Raw genomic sequence first — 18,640 nt, forward strand, 5'->3', positions numbered from 1 at the left:
ATTTTTTCATAAATTAAATAAGTTCTAGAGTTTCATACATCTGTAAGTACGGTTTGTATGCTGTGCAAAATTCATCGAAGAATCTTTCTTAATTATGAAGAAAAGTGTACCTACAGCAACAAATGCAGCCAATAGTAAGTGAAAAATTGATGAAAGTTCAAAAGCAAAAAAAATTATTTTGTTATGTTTTTGAACTTCCACTGCTATGAGTGTGAACCCTGAATCATTCTTGGTCATGTTGACAAAGTTTTATGAATTTATTTGTAAAACTATAGACACTGGAATTTAATATCCCTCTTCTGCTCCAAGTCCTACCCACCTTAAATCGGTGAAATAGGCAGATCAGTCTATTAACCGAATATCCTCTCGTTCCAAGCGCTCCTCCACCTGTGTGGTTCGATGGGGTCGTGCTTTGTAATCCATAAAAAGGAAGTCGTCGTCGAACGCATTCCGGAAATGACACCCGTGAGGAAGGAGTACAGCGTCACAATAAGGTTGACCGGTGGTTGAACCATGTCCAGAGATTTCGAAGTCAGTACGCCCATGCAACATTACGCCTCCCCACACTATAAAACCTGGAGCATCAAAACGATCTTATTGGACAATGTTCCTGTGTGCATCTCTTGTTGCCACCTCTCGCTATATGAGGGTACATCTGACTGGAAATCTATATAGAATAATTACTCATGTAACGTCCCATCCCTATCGGCATACAACAGTTTCTCTACACCATAGTGTTCCACAAGTGCTCAACAATATTTATAGTGAGTTTGTGAGCTTCTCAGAATTATAAAAATAAATGCTGTATATGTCATGTAGCTCAGATTTTTGTGCAAAAATGCTTTCGAATTGACGCCACCTCGATGGCTTGTGTGTCAGTTTTGTTTCTGCAGCAGATAGATTACCTGACCCACGAGGGCAGCCGTGACTGCTAACGAGCTGCTTCCTGGACTCGGGTAGGCGCGCCAGCCCCAGATCGAGTCCGCCCGACGGATTAAGGACGAGGGCCGGCCAGACTGGATGTGGTTTTTCGGCGGTTTACCACATCCTACTAGGTGAATACTGGTCTGATCCCTACGTTCTGCCTCAGTTACACATCTTGCAGACATCTGAACACGTTTGCACTTCTTTCTCGGGGGGTATGGGGTGGCGACAGGATGGTTATCCCGCCACCCCTTAAAATTAACATGCCACATCCGATTAACTAGCAGACTCCGCAAGTTGGGATAAATGCTTGAAAAGAGAGAGAGAGAGAGAGCAAATAGATTACCTGGATATGTGAGAAGCTGGAGATTAAAAAAGAAGTATTCAGCTTTTGCTGACTAGTTTTAACAAAAAGCCACTCATGTGATGTAGATTGTGAAGTTTTATATTCTGTTAAAAGAAAAGCAGAAATATGGCCTCACTGAAAATCAGCAAACATATGACATAGCTTAGCATTAAATGACCAAATTCAGTCGGAACAAAACTGTAAATTTAACTTTTTTCACCAGCTGTTAAGAAACATCTCCACACAAAAAATCTTTTGTTTCCTATTTTAATTAATGTAGCTATTCCTGGTTTACTTAAAATTAATACTTTCCTATGTAAATGCACTACATATCACCATTTTTTGTGTTTTCTGTATAACTAATACCTGTGTTAGTCACACATTATCTGTGTTTGCGACATTCAATTGTCAATTGACGGTGGCATGAGAAGACCAAAGACGGTTCGTGACCAAATAACTACCTTTGGAGATATCAGGATGTGTTTCCTATGGAACGTTGTTATCATGTTCTGCCAATCACCAACAGAAAATTCAGTTGAAGCTTATTTATTCAGTCACTTTCTAACCTGACATAGGACACAATGCCAAGATATATCATTTCAGAAATATCCGAGATGGTCAGCTGGAGTCGAATCCGAGCCCTCGGAGTTTGCAGCCAGCGATAGTAACAAGCTTACCATCGAGGCACTCGTGCTATGTAAGACTGCACAGTACAGTTCACACTTTTCCTGCTCCTGACGTCCGTGATGCGTAGGGTAGTTGACATCTTTAACCACATCACTGTATTTCCGGGGAAAGGGCAACGATGTCAGATCTCCCATCCCCTAGGAAGACTACACCGATCGAGGTCTCGCAGTAATAGGGCACTAAAATCCCATTCAAGGGAAGACAGTTCAAAGGCCTCTTCAGTAATCTACATATAGGTTATCCGTGATTTCTCTTAATCGAGAGGGTTGTTTTAAGAAGTATACTACCTGTTTGCTTCCCTGATTCGAGCCTACCCTCCATCTCAAATGACCTCGTCGTCGACGAGACATTAAATTCCTGATTTTCCTTTTTATTTTATTTATTCTTTTGTTACGAGACAGTGAAGCTGGAAACTAGCCGTGAATTTCTCTTTGGGAGAAGCTCAGGCCACACACTTGCGTCATCAGTCACCATCATCCACTGCACTGCACATGCTTTACGCGGTGGATCTGTTGTCACACCTCGTTGACGCCATACATGACCTCTTATGTTTGCCGGGTAACTTGCGAGACCAACACACCTACGACCATAAGTCATTCGTACAGCCGACAAATTGCTTGAATCGAGCGAATCATGTTCTCTGAGGAATCCTTGTAAGATGTATGTGGTGCGTTGCAAAACTAGCATTCACCCTGACAGTCATCCTATCAGTGCCATCATCAGTTTGTAGGTATCCGTCGTAGGACTCACACTGAATGAAGTAGTAGGTGATATGAAAAGTGAACGATGATTTTATTGTATCTACATCTGGCCAATATACACGTAAGCATGCGCTCTCATAGGTGTACAAAACCAGACTGAAAGACAATTAAAGATATCACACTCGTCACTGTTCCTTACTTTTACTGTCCTAAATTGTATATAGTGATACTTTTTATTGTTTCGTTCTCTCTTGCTCGGAGGAAGACCCCACAGAGCCGTCGTCGTCGTCCCCCCCTCTCCCTCCCCCCCCCCTCCCCCCCACCTGTGTGCACTGGGAAATTTGTCACCTAGGATATGTATTCAGTAGTGTTGCTCACAAGTCTTCGTGTTAGGAAAGAACACAAAAAATGAACACTTAACAGGTGAAAATGCCCATGACACAAATGAGTAGTAAAATCTGTACGTATTAAAAGAGAAGAGCCGGCAGCTGTGGCCGAGAAGTTCTTGGCAGTTCAGCTCGGAACCACGCTGCTGCTGCGGTCGCAGGTTCGAGTCCTGCCCCGGGCATGGATGAATGTGATGTCCTTAGGTTAGTTAGGTTTAAGTAGTTCTATGCCTAGGGGACTGATGACTTCAGATGTTAAGTCCCATAGTGCTTAGAGCCATTTGAACCATTTTTGAATACTACCGCCATCGGTACATTGCTGTCATATGACCTTTGTCTCTTTGGTTTGTAGAAACCTCCAGTAAAGTTCAGTCTTTAATGATTTCATCAGTGACGACACTTTCAGCCCTAATCTTTCTTCATTCCCCCTCCTGTCAGACCGACTTTTCTGTAGTACAGATGGATCTTTCAGAATGTGCACAGATAACTGGAGATATATATTGCATGATCAGTTTCAGTGAGGTCTGGATACCGCTACTTGGGAGGCTCTCTGCGACAAACTGAAACCAATGACTGGCTAATTGCCTAACGGTGTGATAACAAGGCAATTAGTGTCAAGTGAAGTAAATGACTCAAGGCATTTAAACCCTTTAAAGCCATTCACGACGATGATTCACAACTCACTAAGCAGTCTACTCGACGGCGGTGACTGTAAAGTTACATTCGAATTTCGCCAGAATAAATCAGCGGACAATTTTGGTAGTTATTCTCTCAGTTACATTCAGTTTGCAGAATGATGAGACTGACGATGGATAGGTTACGTTCCTTATTTACTAATTTACAGATAATATGTTTGTACATACTGGATTGTGGAAGAACGGCACATTAAAAGAAATTCTTGTTTAACGTCTTTGCCGGCCGGTGTGGCCGTGCGGTTAAAGGCGCTTCAGTCTGGAACCGCGTGACCGCTACGGTCGCAGGTTCGAATCCTGCCTCGGGCATGGATGTGTGTGATGTCCTTAGGTTAGTTAGGTTTAATTAGTTCTAAGTTCTAGGCGACTGATGACCTCAGAAGTTAAGTCGCATAGTGCTCAGAGCCATTTGAACCATTTACGTCTTTCGTTTGGTCTCGTCCCACATTTGTCGCTATCTAACATAAAAGTAACATGGAAACGTCAGATCCAGTCTGTCTCTTGCTGAATTTTACACGCATCATCACCATCATTATCATCATTATATGCCACAGCTAAATAGAGGCCTGCTATTACACTTTTCAGCTATGTCGGTTCTGCACATTTTCATATTCGATGCATATAGTCTTGGCTCAAATGTAGCTTTTTTTACATAACTCTGACATCGGCCACAAAATTAACGTTTTGTACCGACATATTCAATTTTTTCTTCTCAAGAAATAAATTGAGAATTTGAGCGTCATATAGAATATCTCTGTTTACAGAAGGGTGGCTCAATTACTTGGAGATGGTAATCTACAGAATGCTGTAGGATATCAGTGTAACGTTCGCAAGTACTAACCGTACATGTGTCAGCATGCATGAGAAAATGTTGAGTTCGTTTGTAAGATGGCAAGAACTATGTCCCTTACTTGAAGTCATTAATGATCACCTAACTCACGTTGAGCGAACAGTAGGGCTGAATAAAAATGACTGACAAGGCACAATGCATCTTGTAGGGGTTATAGTATGGACGTATTGGAATAATTAATGTCGGGTGATGGTTTTAAAGTAATTCACACGACATGAAAACTTTGTGGAAACGCGTCGATTTACTGGAGCCTAGTTTATCCCAGGGAAGTATTCAGAATTGACCGTGGCTGGCTGGGGAACGGCGAAGGGAAGCGACAATAGGCAGCTTAGGGTGGCTCAAGCTCTGAGAAAGCAGTAACGGGGCACGGCCTCCAGCTGCCTTAAGATGAGTGACAGTGAGTAGGTGGTTGACCCTATGCTGGTGTACCGGGAAGCAGACGGAGAACTTGTACGCCTGCTGATAAATGTCCGTCGTACTGTTTTCAGTGAAACATGCAAGAAAGCCGCGCAAAGCTACGGTGGAGCAGTCAACAGAGGTCAAAATATGCATGTTCGTAACTATAGCAACTTCACGCTGAATTCACGGTCTGCAGAGTCTGAAGTAAATCAGGTAAAGAGCGACAGAATGAAATACGCCGGCCTCCGATGGTAACGTAGGACCAAGGAATTTGAAGTACTCTCCTGGGAGTCAGAATTCCGGAAAATTTGGTGTTTTGTGCAGACGCTAACCTTGATGGGTGGCCTGGGAGGAGCTAAATAGCAGAAGTTGAGAGGAAGGGAAATTTTGTGGGAATCTGTTCACTTCCAAGAGCAGTCATTGGTCGGCGCTGGGAAGCAACCCATAATTAACGCGACTTGCGCTGCAATTGGCGTAAGTGATTTTGCTGGAGGGGAAACTGGGGCGAAGAGCGGACTAGGAGAAGTCTCGGTAGTGGTCTTCCGTTCCCAGCTTGCCTAGAGTGCGGACGTGACGTTCTTTACTCAGCTTGCCTGAGAGAGAGTGAGCATCTCTGCAGTTTAGGACTTAGCAAACGGCACGATTGAGCTTGGAGATAGAAAGTTTTCGTTCAGCTACGTACTGAGCAAGATAGCTAGAAGTGAATAGACAAGCGCAGCCTTGCAGCACCACGAGGTCGGCCGACGTCCGCATAACGACGCCCCGCCACGCTGAATTCGGTGATATTGCGCCCGCTCTGGCCGCTGATTAATTTGTTGGATCACGTCGGCAAAGTTTCCACGAGGGTTTCATGGGCCATGTATTGTAGAAATCTTCTCGCACTTCGCATTACGCCTGGGTCAGTTGGTAGGAATTACTTTTGATTTAGCGCGATTTAATCCACGCAAACGCAATTTATTACCACTGCCTGTTAGGATATCATGTAATGTGATGATTGAAGGTCGTGAGTTAAAATAAATCTGTCCTAATCGACTGCATCTGTTTTCAATCAAGTAGTTGAATTCCTAAGTCACTTTCTTAATTAATTTCATGTTCAACATTGGCATCTGGCGTTCAATAACTGAATATAACATCAATGTACACCCCTTTTTAATTAAAACGGATCAATTCTGAGTCAATTAATGTCAACACTGCCACCGCAGTTCAATCAGGAGTCACAGGGACTTATTACTTTCTTTGCGTTATCCGACATTGCGGCAGTTTTGCACTCTCTGTTGATCTGTTAATCAATTACCTGGGGTGAACACACACCAAAACCAGATAAGTGACGGGTGGGGTGTTACACGTTACCTAGTCGCGACGGACGGCAACTCGTTGCACACTCTCGGCGCGGAAGGGAGCCTGGGGTACGCGAAGCGGCACTCAACAGGTTGAGCACAGCGTTGTGACACGAACGGGTTCGTCTGGAACGGCACCGACGCGGAAGAACCGAACGGGAGACACGCGATTGTCGTGCGGATCCCGGTATGTTATCGGAGTAAGACTCTTCTGGTCCATAGCACTCGCTTCAATGTATTGGCGGTCGTTGGACGATGTTTATTGAGGCGCATATCCTTCCCGCCCACACCCGCCATTAACGGCAATGTCTGCACCTTGCATCGTGACGCCACTTTCTTGTTTTGGTTCCATCTGATTATCATCGACAGGCACAGAAATGTTCGGCGAAGCACTTGTCGTCCATCATTTTGCGCAAGTTGTTGAAGAAAAGAATGTTCGTGAATTGTATCCATCGCTGCGGTTGCGCTTGAGCGGCGTACGACTCCAAAACGGAAGAACAAATTGCTGAACTAATACTGCGTCATCGCTGAAGTTAACCCGTCGTAGGACTCGTACTGAATTAAGTACGAACAGGTATAGGTAGTAAAACATAATTTTATTGCACTTACGTTTAACCAATATACACGTGAGTGTCTGCTCTCAATGCCATACAAAACCAGACTTAATGACTACTAAAGATATCACACCAGTCACAGTTCTTTTGTTTTACTGTCCAAAATTGTCTGTATCGATACTTTTTACTGTTATGTTGCTTCTTGCTGGGCAGAATTCCCCACAAGTTGTATCAGTGGTTCGTAATATCTCAATAACAAAACTCTTGATGAAACAAGACTGTACACGCCAGTGTAGATAGAAACATTTGTTCTGAAAACAATCCCGAGCTTCTGTACATATGGTATCTCGTTAACATCCCAAATGTGCATCCGCCTGTGAGGTGGGGCACCAATCCTCCACGTATCTAAGATTTATCAGGGAAACTTCTCAATCCTTTTTTGCACTCTCATTAATTAATGTCTGATCGAACTCGTTATAACATGTTACGGCATTGTGCGCTGATTCGTCTCGAACATGATGTACTTATAATAATTTACATTTACTAAACGGTAATTTCTTTAACTGCATTACTTACACAGCCTGATTAAATTTTGATATTAAGTCGAGAAGGAATATAAAAACAAGTTTTAGAAACAATAGTTCGATATCGAATTAAACTGCATACTATGTGCGAGGTACATAATCTTCTAATAATGGCGCGTAGTGGGAGAGATATTGGCATCCACTGACTACACAATTAGTTACGCATGTTTCAAAGCAATAATAACACGACGTTACAGCGTTTTTAATAATATGGACTCGAAAAAAATCTGACTAACAGCAGATATTCTTTTTTTCTATCTTTGAAAAAATTATTAGGCAACGGCCTTGCCGCAGTGGCTACACCGGTTCCCGTGAGATCACCGAAGTTAAGCGCTGTCGGGCGTGGTCGGCACTTGGATGGGTGACCATTCAGGCCGTCATGCACTGTTGGCATTTTTCGGGGTGCACTCAGCCTCGTGGTGCCAATTGAGGAGCTACTCGACCGAATAGTAACGGCTTCGGTCAAGAATACCATCATAACGACCGGCAGACCCGTGTGCTGAGCCCACGCCCCTCCTCCCCAAACGAGGATGACACGGCGGTCGGATGGTCCCGGTAGGCCACTCGTGGCCTGAAGACGGAGTGAACGAATTATTAAGAAAACACAGATTAAAGTTACCATTCCTCTAGGCTAACGATTGCGAGTGTCTCGCAAGCACAGATCTGCGGCAAACAGGAAAGGGAAATGCAGCGGGCAGGAAGAGGCAGCCCACAAACGGTGACCACAAAGGAAAGAACGACGGAATGTGCGAGTGTGAGTCAGTCAGAGGTAGAATTACTTTCTTCAACCATGAAACAAATTCGATATGTACCAGTTTTACGTAATTACATTTAAGTAGTCGTCTACGAGTTGTATGACCTTCACCCAGCCAGGGTGGCCGAGCGGTTGTAGGCGCTACAGTCTGGAACGGCGCGACTGCTACGGTCGCAGGTTCGAATCCTGCCTCAGGCATGGATGTGTGTGATGTCCTTAGATTAGTTAGGTTTAAATAGTTCTAAGTTCTAGGGGACTGATGACCTCAGAAGTTAAGTCCCATAGTGCTCAGGGCCATTTTTATATGACTTTGATCCAACACGCCTACCAATCGTGGAAGACGTATTAGAGTTCACTTACTTACTTATTCAGAATTGTTCCTACGTGTTCAAAATCTGTTTTAGTAACTCTAAAGAATTACATTGTTTCCATAACAATTATTTATCTCTGCAACGTCGTGTGCGCTGCTGTAGAACTTGCGGATAGATTAAAATTGTGTGCGGGCGGGACTAGAATCGAAACCCTTGCTATTTGCGAGTAGTGATCTTACAGACTGAGGTAACCAGGCACGACTGAAAAGCCTCCTGCACATGTGCAGTTCGACAATTACGTCTCTCCTAAGAGTGGAAGACATGGATGTTCAATCTGTGCATTGAAGAAGCAACGACGAAAATAAAAGAAACCTTCAACAGTGAGCTTAAAATTCAAGGTGGAAGGATATCATTACGTTCACTGACGACGTTGCTATACTGAGTGAAAGTGAGGAAGAAGTAACTGTTAAATGGAATGAGTAGTCTAATGAGCACTTACTGTGGATTGAAAGCAAATCATTGAAAGACGATGGCAATGAGGAGCAGCAGAAGTGAGATTAGAGATAAACTTCATATCAAAGCTGGGGACCATGCAGAACACAAGGTAAAGGTATCCTGCTTCCTCGGAACCAAAATAACTCATCAGCGGACGAAGCAAAGAGGACATAAAAAGCAGACTAACACAGGCAAAGAGAGCATTCATGGCCAAATGAAGTTACTAATATCAGACATTGGACTTGAGGAAGACATTTTTGAGAATGTTCTTTTATAGCACAGCATTGTATGGAAATAAATCAGGGACTGCGGGAAACCTGGAAAAGAAGAGAGAGGAAACGTTTGAGACATAATGCTATGGAAGAAAACTCTATAGTTCGCTTCGGTAGCTGCTGTTGCTAGTCACTGTGCATTGAAATTATGGTGTACCGTCGCCATGGCGTAGTAGAACTAGCTGCAGCTTTCCTGACTTCCATTCGACTCTCTTATTGCTTAGATCTGGGTTCAGCATCATTTCAGTTATTCCTCAGGCCACATGTCTAAATTTGAATATATTGTGCACTGCGATCTACTCAAATTGTGTTTCTTCTAAACAGGCGTTTTCTCAACAAATTTAACAAAGCGGGTAACTCGTATGTCGTACAAAAAGTATCTCTCTGACTAAGGCCGTATCGAGCAAGAGGCAAAGGAGGACATATGTCCTTCCCTCCCCTCCCTAGAAAAAAGATCTTCCCTGACCGAATCCATATCCTGCAACTCCAGACGTACAGACATATTAAATCAATATCGGCTAAAACATATAATGAAATGGATATTGAGGGTACCAGATGAGCCATTTGTAGTGAAATTTCAAAACTATTTCGCCATTCATCGCAAATCCAGTATAAATTGCCCTCTCACTGCCTGCTCATATTCTGGGTACATTGCTGTCGCTAATCATTTTTCATTCAATACACTGCACTTATCTTCTTTTTTTTCCTCTTGCTAGATGTTTTTGTGGCGGAAACACCGCTATTTTCCGCACTCTGAAACAAATATTGCAACTTCAGCTAACTGCACTGCTGTAGTGACTGCTCGTTGTAACGTTTTAAACTTAATAATAATAATGACAGCGATGTTTAAAATCACCTAGCATTTTCGATAATTTCAGAACAGTTAATGGAGAGAGACCACCACGCGAAGCCTAGCTACTTCTGTAGTTTTATGCGACTCTGACCCCGTATACTGTATACTGGATGACAAACACCCAACAGAATTACGGCCGAAATAGCTTTTGTATTGTTTGTTCACAAGTTCATAAATGATATCTAGTTCTGGATTGGCAGAAGTCGGTAGAAGACAATCGATTTCGGCCCGCTCATGTTTTGTGTCCGATCACTGCCAACATTGGCGATCTAAAAATTTGCTTTGTGCACAGTGGCCGTTACCGCTGAGTTGCCCATAGTCTGCTTCTGCCGCACCCCTCACCCGTTTGAGAATTCGTTCAGGGCATTGTGAGTGAACTATAGTCATTATTTGGAGGCCACGACAAAACTGATTTTACCGCTCTACACTGTGATCGGCAATGTAAATGACGATTATGTTAACGCCGAGACAGGCTGACTGTTTCCTCTTAGAAAATGTGTTTTGATGTATTAAAGGCATATATAATCTTGTGGTAGGTTTGTTTGATGTATAATGACCAAGTCAATGATGACTCTGCAGGTCACGTGTTGATCGCCAGTTGACAGTCCCTTACTCAGAACAGAAGTAGCTGTAGCTGTCTCAGAACAAATCTATGGTAGACACCTCTCGTGATTCTTTGGTAACTAAGAACATGACTGTGAAACATTAAGATAAATTATTTTTCACAATTGATGGCGCTCTCATTTCACATACTGTCTGCCACAAATCACCAAACTCTTATTACTGAAATATTGTACTCGAAAAGTGAGTCCAAAATAGGCTCGTAGACCCCCCCCCCTACCAAGTGCGAAGTTCATTGTTTGCTCACAAATGGAGAATCAAGTAATGAGCTTCATCGTCAGTTCGTTTCTGATTATCGTGAAACTTGCGAATGGGCAAACGTGTGGCAATGGAGACTAGAGTTTCGGTACGGAAAAAGTTGTGTTCTTGGTAAATGCAGAAATGTCAGTGTTGAAATTGACTGAACACTGAAAGAAGGTCAGAGTTGACAAGCGTTTAACAATCAGAGAACGTGATGAACAATAACTAAAAGTGTCAAGAATATTTCTTTATCTAATGGATACAGGCAAATCTGAGTGGCAAAAAATTCTGGCAGAATCTGTGGTACAGGCAGTTCTCGCGCATTATAAAGAACAATTACGCGGTCACTGAAACATAGGTGGCTTCCCACACACATCAGAACAAGCAATAGGCAACGGAGTGGCGCTGTGCACTCTCGCCAACATAAAAATTTCAAAATTGCGACTTCACACCGTAAAACTATGGCATCCACTGCTTGTGGGGAGGGGAGAGAAATAAGAAGGACCACTTCGTCACTTTTTTGCCTCGAGGGTATTTATCACAGCAGATTTCGGTGGCACAGTCGTTATCTTGTACACGGAGAGCTCAATTTCTTTCCAAAGCAGGTGACGATAACATTGAAGTAGTGATGAAGTGTTTGACAGAGCTTGTAGAACATTTGTGTCGCGATAGAATAATAACTGATATCTTGACTCATGAACTGAATACAAATAGCTGACAAATTTGCACAGAGTACGAACATGTCTAAACATGCAACAAATTAATCCGAAAATATAGTAAATCAGAAATATTTTCTACGCTTCATATCTTTCATCTCGCAATAACCCTCATAAAGAGACAATATACTGTGGTTTGTGGTAAACAGGCCAGCGTAGTACTTTGTTCAGTATGTCCGGAAGAGTATTAGAGTATGATTTTCCCAATTTTAAAGAAGTTTTTTCTTTATCTGTAGCTACTTGTAGATGAATATTAAATAATCTTTTCTCAGTTGTTATACCATAACCAGTTTCAATATTGGATATTGACACTTTAATATGCATAACCAGTTTGAATAAAAGGGATCTCACTCTCAGATACCCATCGCACGTTTCAACTGTTGAGGCCCAGAACTTACGTTGATGAACGTTTGAGATTGAAACTACTGTTTTCGAAATCAGCTATGACATAACGAAAAATCAGTAACCGAGATGCCACGGTAGAATTATTTCACCTTCGGAGAACTCAAAATTCTGCATCCTTCTGTACAGCTGACCGGGGCACTATATCGTCTTATATCGGATTTGAAATACGATCCCTCTTACCTCTTAAACTGCTCGACCAACTGACATGTGGTTCATTGTGGGAAACACTCTCGAAACAAGTCCATCATTTTGCTAGCTTCTCGACAGTATTTTTGCAACTAGAAACAAAATTTCAAAACAGCATACTATTATTCGTTGCGAACTGATGCCATTTTGCGTAGGGGGCCGTTTACCCAAAACGCTTTATTCTGGCATGTTATAGTGTCCAACGTTCACACGTGTTTCATTTTTGACCTGCTAATCCAGTGTTACATTGTCACGAATTTATTTTTAAACTATTCAGGGAGGAGGCGCTTGAAAAATGCAGAAAAAAGCATAAGAGATAAGGACAATAATACAGGGCAAAAAGAAGAGATGTGCTGATGATACAGCTATTTTATCTGAGCGTGAACATCATCCTGGTGCTATGTTGAGTATATTGAAAAGAGATGTGGGAGAAGAACAAAATATGAAAATAAATACATGTAAAACACATGTGATGGTCTGTGACGAAGCACGGCACACCAAGGAGTGGATTCTTTCGAGATGTGGCCCTATAGGCGTAACCGTAAAATCAGATAGGTAGAGAAAATCAAAAATGATGACACCCTTAGAACAGCTTTCGAGAAGAGAAGTTTGAGGAAATCCTTTTTAGAAAGAAGGAAAAAAAATTGGGTTTCACGTTCCGTGGACGACGAAGCCTTTAGAGACGGGGCAAATCTTAAACTGGGAAAGCAAATCTGCCGCGTCCTTTTCAAAAATTTCATCTCGACATTTAGCTCAAGCCATTTAGGAAAACTACTAAAACGTAAATCTGGATGGCCATGCGGGGACTTCAATCACCGTCCTCCCGAATGCAAGTCCAGTGTCTGACACATTGCTCGTTCAGTTTTGGGACGCGAACGCTGCCATTCGTTTTCATGAGCATTTGCAGAAAATAACAAAATACTAAATTATAGTGCCTCATTTTCTCTACGTGAAATGCCTGCCCCAATAGCTGAACGATCAGCGTGCTGGGTTGCCACGCACGGAGACCTGGGTTCGATGCCTGGCTGGGGTGGGCGATTTTCTACCCTCAGGGACAGGTTGTTGTGCTGTCTTCATCATCATTTCATCCCCACTGTCGACGCGCAAGTCGCCCAATGTGGCGTCGCACTCAATAAAACCTGCACTTGGCGGCAGAACTTCCCATCTGGGAACTCCCGGCCACTGATGCCATACGATCATTTCCATTTCTCTTTGAAATGTATCAGTATGTTTTTATGCCGTATATAGATAATTATGTTGAATGTTTGTGCATTGCATTGTAGATTATTAAATATCTATTAAATATCGCTTGAGACACGAGAGACTCCTAAGAGCAAAAATTGAGGGGTATGGAAAAATAAATCGCGGGAAGTTATGAAATCCGAGGATAATTCTAACAGTTAATGTGTTTCCAGACATTCTTACCCAAGTAAATCAAAGAATATTTGTTTTGCAGCATATTTGGATAAAACTGGAAGGGGACTGCGCAAATTCTGAATAGGTCACTTAGTAAACTGTCGTCATCTGGTAGATGTGTGACTTTAATATTAATCCCGTCATTAGGTATCTGTGAAATATAGGATACATGGTCATGTAATGACAGATCACAGAATGGCACATCAAAAAATATCCATAACTTACAAGTAAAAACAGGTACTAGATCATCGAGCTGTACAGATGAACTGACAGACTGTCGTTTCCACAGTGATAACAGCACCACGAAACAAAATTTTGCCGTTTGGCGACTATAGAATACCCTTAGTGGCTTTTCACAGCGTCAAGTGACAAAAGAAAACTTACATGCTACAATGTTTTAAAAATACATAAAGACTTATAAACAGAAAGATCCAAACGGCAATATAAAATACCTACCTAACTAGCTGTTACTGGCCGCGCGTTATTGTGGCTCGATCTGATTAAATGGAAAAGAAAGAAATGAGAAAGCACACATTTCTACTACGCATGGGCATAAGATATACGTCTTAATTTCCTTCTCCCCCTGTCTCCGTCCATCGCGTCCTCCCCCTCTCTTCGTCCATCTCCTCTTCCATCCCGCTCTCCTGCCCGTCACCTCCTCCCTCAACGTCTCTCTCTCTCTCTCTCCCTCTCCCCGTCTTCTCGTGCACCCTCTCACTTCCCCTCTCTCCGTCCATCACCTCCTCATCACTTCCTCGGTCGATCTCCTCCCCCCTCTCCCTCTTCTCTCCCGCTCCTCCCGCTCCCTTTCTCTGTCTCCTCCTTTCAACTTTCTGTGTCTGTAGATACACACACACACACACACACACACACACACACACATAGGGCGGTCCATTGATAGCGACCGGGCCAAATATATCACGAAATAAGCATCAAACGAAAACAACTACAAAGAACGAAACTCGTCTAGCTTGAAGGGGGAAACCAGATGGCGTATGGTTGGCCCGCTAGATGGCGCTGCCATAGGTCAAACGGATATCAAATGCGTTTTTTTTTAAATAGGAACCCCCATTTTTATTACATATACATGTGGTACGTAAAGAAATATGAATGTTTTAGTTGGACCACTTTTTTCACTTTGTGATAGATGGCGCTATAATAGTCACAAACGTATAAGTACGTGGTATCACGTAACATTCCGCCAGTGCGGACGATATTTGCTTTGTGATACATTACCCGTGTTACAATGAACCGTTTACCAATTGCGGAAAAGGTCGATATCGTGTTGATTTATGGATATTGTGATCAAAATGCCCAACGGGCGTGTGCCATGTATGCTGCTCGGCATCCTGCACGACATCATCGAAGGGTCCGGACCGTTTCCAGGATAGTTACGTTATTTAAGGAAACGGGAAGTGTTCAGCCACATGTGAAACGTCAACCACGACCTGCAACAAATGATGATGCCCAAGTAGGTGTTTTAGCTGCTGTCGGGGCTAATCCGCACATCACTAGCAGACAAATTGCGCGAGAATATGGAATCTCAAAAACGTCGGTGTTGAGACTGGTACATCAACATCGATTGCACCCGTACCACATTTCTATGCACCAGGAATTGCATGGCGACGACTTTGAACGTCGTGTACAGTTCTACCACTGGGCAGAACAGAAATTACGGGACGATGACAGATTTTTTGCACGCATTCTAGCGACGAAGCGTCATTCACCAACAGCGGTACGTAAACCGGCATAATATGCACTATTGGGCAACGGAAAATCCACGATGCCTGCGACAAGTGGAACATCAGCGAACTTGGCGGGTTAATGTATGATGATGCGGCATTATGGGAGGAAGGATAATTGGCCCCCATTTTATCGATGGCGTTGTAAATGGTGCAATGTATGCCGATTTCCTACGCAATGTTCTACCGAAGTTACTACAAGATGTTTCACAGCATGACAGAATGGCGATGTACTTCCAACATGTGTGTCCGACACATAGCTCGCGTGCGGTTGAAGCGTTATTGAATAGCATATTTCATGACAGGTGGATTGGTCGTCGAAGCACCATACCATGGCCCGCACGTTCACCGGATCTGACGTCCCCGGATTTCTTTGTGTGGGGAAAGTTGAAGTATATTTGCCATCGTGATCTACCGACAACGCCTGACAACAACAAAAAAATGGTTCAAATGGCTCTGAACACTATGGGACTTAACATCTGTGGTCATCAGTCACCTAGAACTTACAAGGGAACCTCCCCATCGCACCCCCCTCAGATTTAGTTATAAGTTGGCACAGTGGATAGGCCTTGAAAAACTGAATACAGATCAATCGAGAAAACGGGAAGAAGTTGCGTGGAACTATGAAAAAAAAAGCAAAATGTACAAACTGAGTAGTCCATGCGCAAGATAGGCAACATAAAGGAGAAGATGAGGTCAGGAGCGCCGTGGTCCCGTGGTTAGCGTGAGCAGCTGCGGAACGAGAGGTCCTTGCTTCAAGTCTTCCCTCGAGTGAAAAGATTTTTTTTTTTTATTTTCAGACAATTATTATCTGTCTGTCTTTTGGGAGTGATTATCACATCCACAAGAAAACCTAAATCGGGCAAGGTAGAAGAATCTTTTTACGCATTCGCCAAGTGTACAAGTTAGGTGGGTCGACAACGTATTCCTGTCATGTGACTCACATGCCATCACGAGTGTCGTATAGAATATATCAGACGTGTTTTCCTGTGGAGCGGTCGGTTGACCTATGACCTTGCGATCAAATGTTTTCGGTTCCCATTGGAGAGGCATGTCCTTTCGTCTACTAATCGCACGGTTTTGCGGTGCGGTCGCAAAACACAGACACTAAACTTATTGCAGTGAACAGAGACGTCAATGAACGAACGGACAGATCATAACTTTGCGAAAAAAAGAAGTAAACTTTTCACTCGAGGGAAGACTTTTTTTTTTAATCTCATTTTGTTCGCTTGCGTTCGTTGAATCTGCTCGGGGCGGACGTCGAAAGACATTCGTCTAAGTTCGTTGTTGATCAATTAACTCAGTTTTTTTATTACAGAGGGCAGCTAACCATCTGACCGGACACACTGAGCTACCGTGCCGGCTATTTGAACCAAGCACCTCTCGTTCCGTAGCTGCTCACGCTAAGCACGGGACCACGGCGCTCCTGAGCTCACACTATCCTTGATGTCGCCTATCTTGCGCATGGACTACTCAGTTTGTATTTTTTTTTCATAGTTCCACACAACTTCTTCCTGTTTTCTCGATTGATCTGTATTCAGTTTTTCAAGGCCTATCCACTGTGCCAACTTATAACTAAATCTGAGGGGGGTGCGATGGGGAGGTTCCCTTGTTAGAACTACTTAAACCTAACTAACCTAAGGACATCACACACATCCATGCTCGAGGTAGAATTCGAACCTGCGACCATAGCGGTCACGCGGTTCCAGACTAAAGCGCCTAGAACCTCACGGCCACACCGGCCGGCGCCTGACAACATGCGTCAGCACACTGTCAATGCCTGTGCGAACATTACGGAAGGCGAACTACTAGCTGTTGAGAGGAATGTCGTTACACGTATTGCCAAATGAACTGAGGTTGACGGACATCATTTTGAGCATTTATTGCATTAATGTGATATTTACAGGTAATCACGCTGTAACAGCATGCGTTCTCAGAAATGATAAGTTCACAAAGGTACATGTATCACATTGTAACAACCGAAATAAAATGTTCAAACATACCTAAGTTCTGTATTTTAATTTTAAAAACCTATCTGTTTCCAACTGTTCGTCTAAAATTATGAGCCATATGTTTGTGACTATCACAGCGCCATCTATCACAAAGCGAAAAAAGTGGTCCAACTAAAACCTTCATATTTCTCTACGTCCTACAAGAATATGTAATAAAAATGGGGGTTCCTGTTTTAAAAAACGCAGTTGATATCCGTTTGACCTATGGCAGCGCCGTCTAGCGGGCCAACCATAGCGCCATCTGGTTTCCCCCTTCAAGCTAGACAAGTTTCGTTCTTTGTAGTTTTTTCGTTTGATGCAAATTTCGTGAGATATTTGGCCCGGTCACGATCAATGGACCCCGTATACATATTTTACAGTAACGTGTAAACATTTCCAGTAAATCGGTCGTGTATTTTAAAGATTTTTGGTAACAACGTTTCTTCAACATAAATATCATTTATAAATTATATATACATACATATTATACATCTTTTAGAGGTTTTTGAAGATAACGTTTCCCGTTTATATATTACATACATGTACACTGAGGTGACAAAAGTCATAGGATACCCCCTAACATCATGTCGGACCTATTTTTACCGTGCATAGTTCAGCAACCCGACGTGGTATAGACGCAGTAAGTCGTCGGATGTCTCCTGCAGAAATACTGGGCCCTGCTGCCTCTATAGGCGCCCATAACTGCAAAAGTCTTGCCGGTGCAGGATGTTGTGCACGAACTGACCTATCGATTGTGTCCCGTAAGGATCGATAGGATTCATGAAGGACAATGTGGATGGTGCAATCATTCCCTCGAATCGTCCAGAATGTTCTTCAAACCAGTCACGAACAATTGTGGCACTGTGACGTGACATAGTTGTTTGGGAACATGAAGTGCACGAATGGCTACAAATGGTCTCCAAGTAGACGAACGTAGCCATTTCCAGTCAGTGATCGGTTCAGTTGGACCCGAGGACCCAGTCCAGTCCATATAAACACAGCTCACACCATTACGCAGCAACCAGCATTTTGCACAGTACCTTGTTGACAACTTGGGTCCATGGTTTCGCGGGTCTGGGCCATACTCGAACCAACTTAAATCGGGACTCATCTGACCAGGCGACGGTTTTCCAGATGTCTCGGATCCAACAGATGTGATCACGAATCCAGAAGCGACG

General features: G+C 43.1%; 1 protein-coding gene across 1 annotated transcript in view; it reads left to right on the forward strand.

The window, feature by feature from the left end:
- LOC126174086 (uncharacterized) overlaps window positions 1-18,640 on the forward strand; it is a 258,315-nt gene that overhangs the window by 123,157 nt on the left and 116,518 nt on the right. The gene's annotated exons all lie outside the window — the stretch shown is intronic.

The sequence above is a fragment of the Schistocerca cancellata genome, chromosome 1 (genome assembly GCF_023864275.1).
Source record: "Schistocerca cancellata isolate TAMUIC-IGC-003103 chromosome 1, iqSchCanc2.1, whole genome shotgun sequence".
Lineage (NCBI taxonomy): Eukaryota > Metazoa > Arthropoda > Insecta > Orthoptera > Acrididae > Schistocerca > Schistocerca cancellata.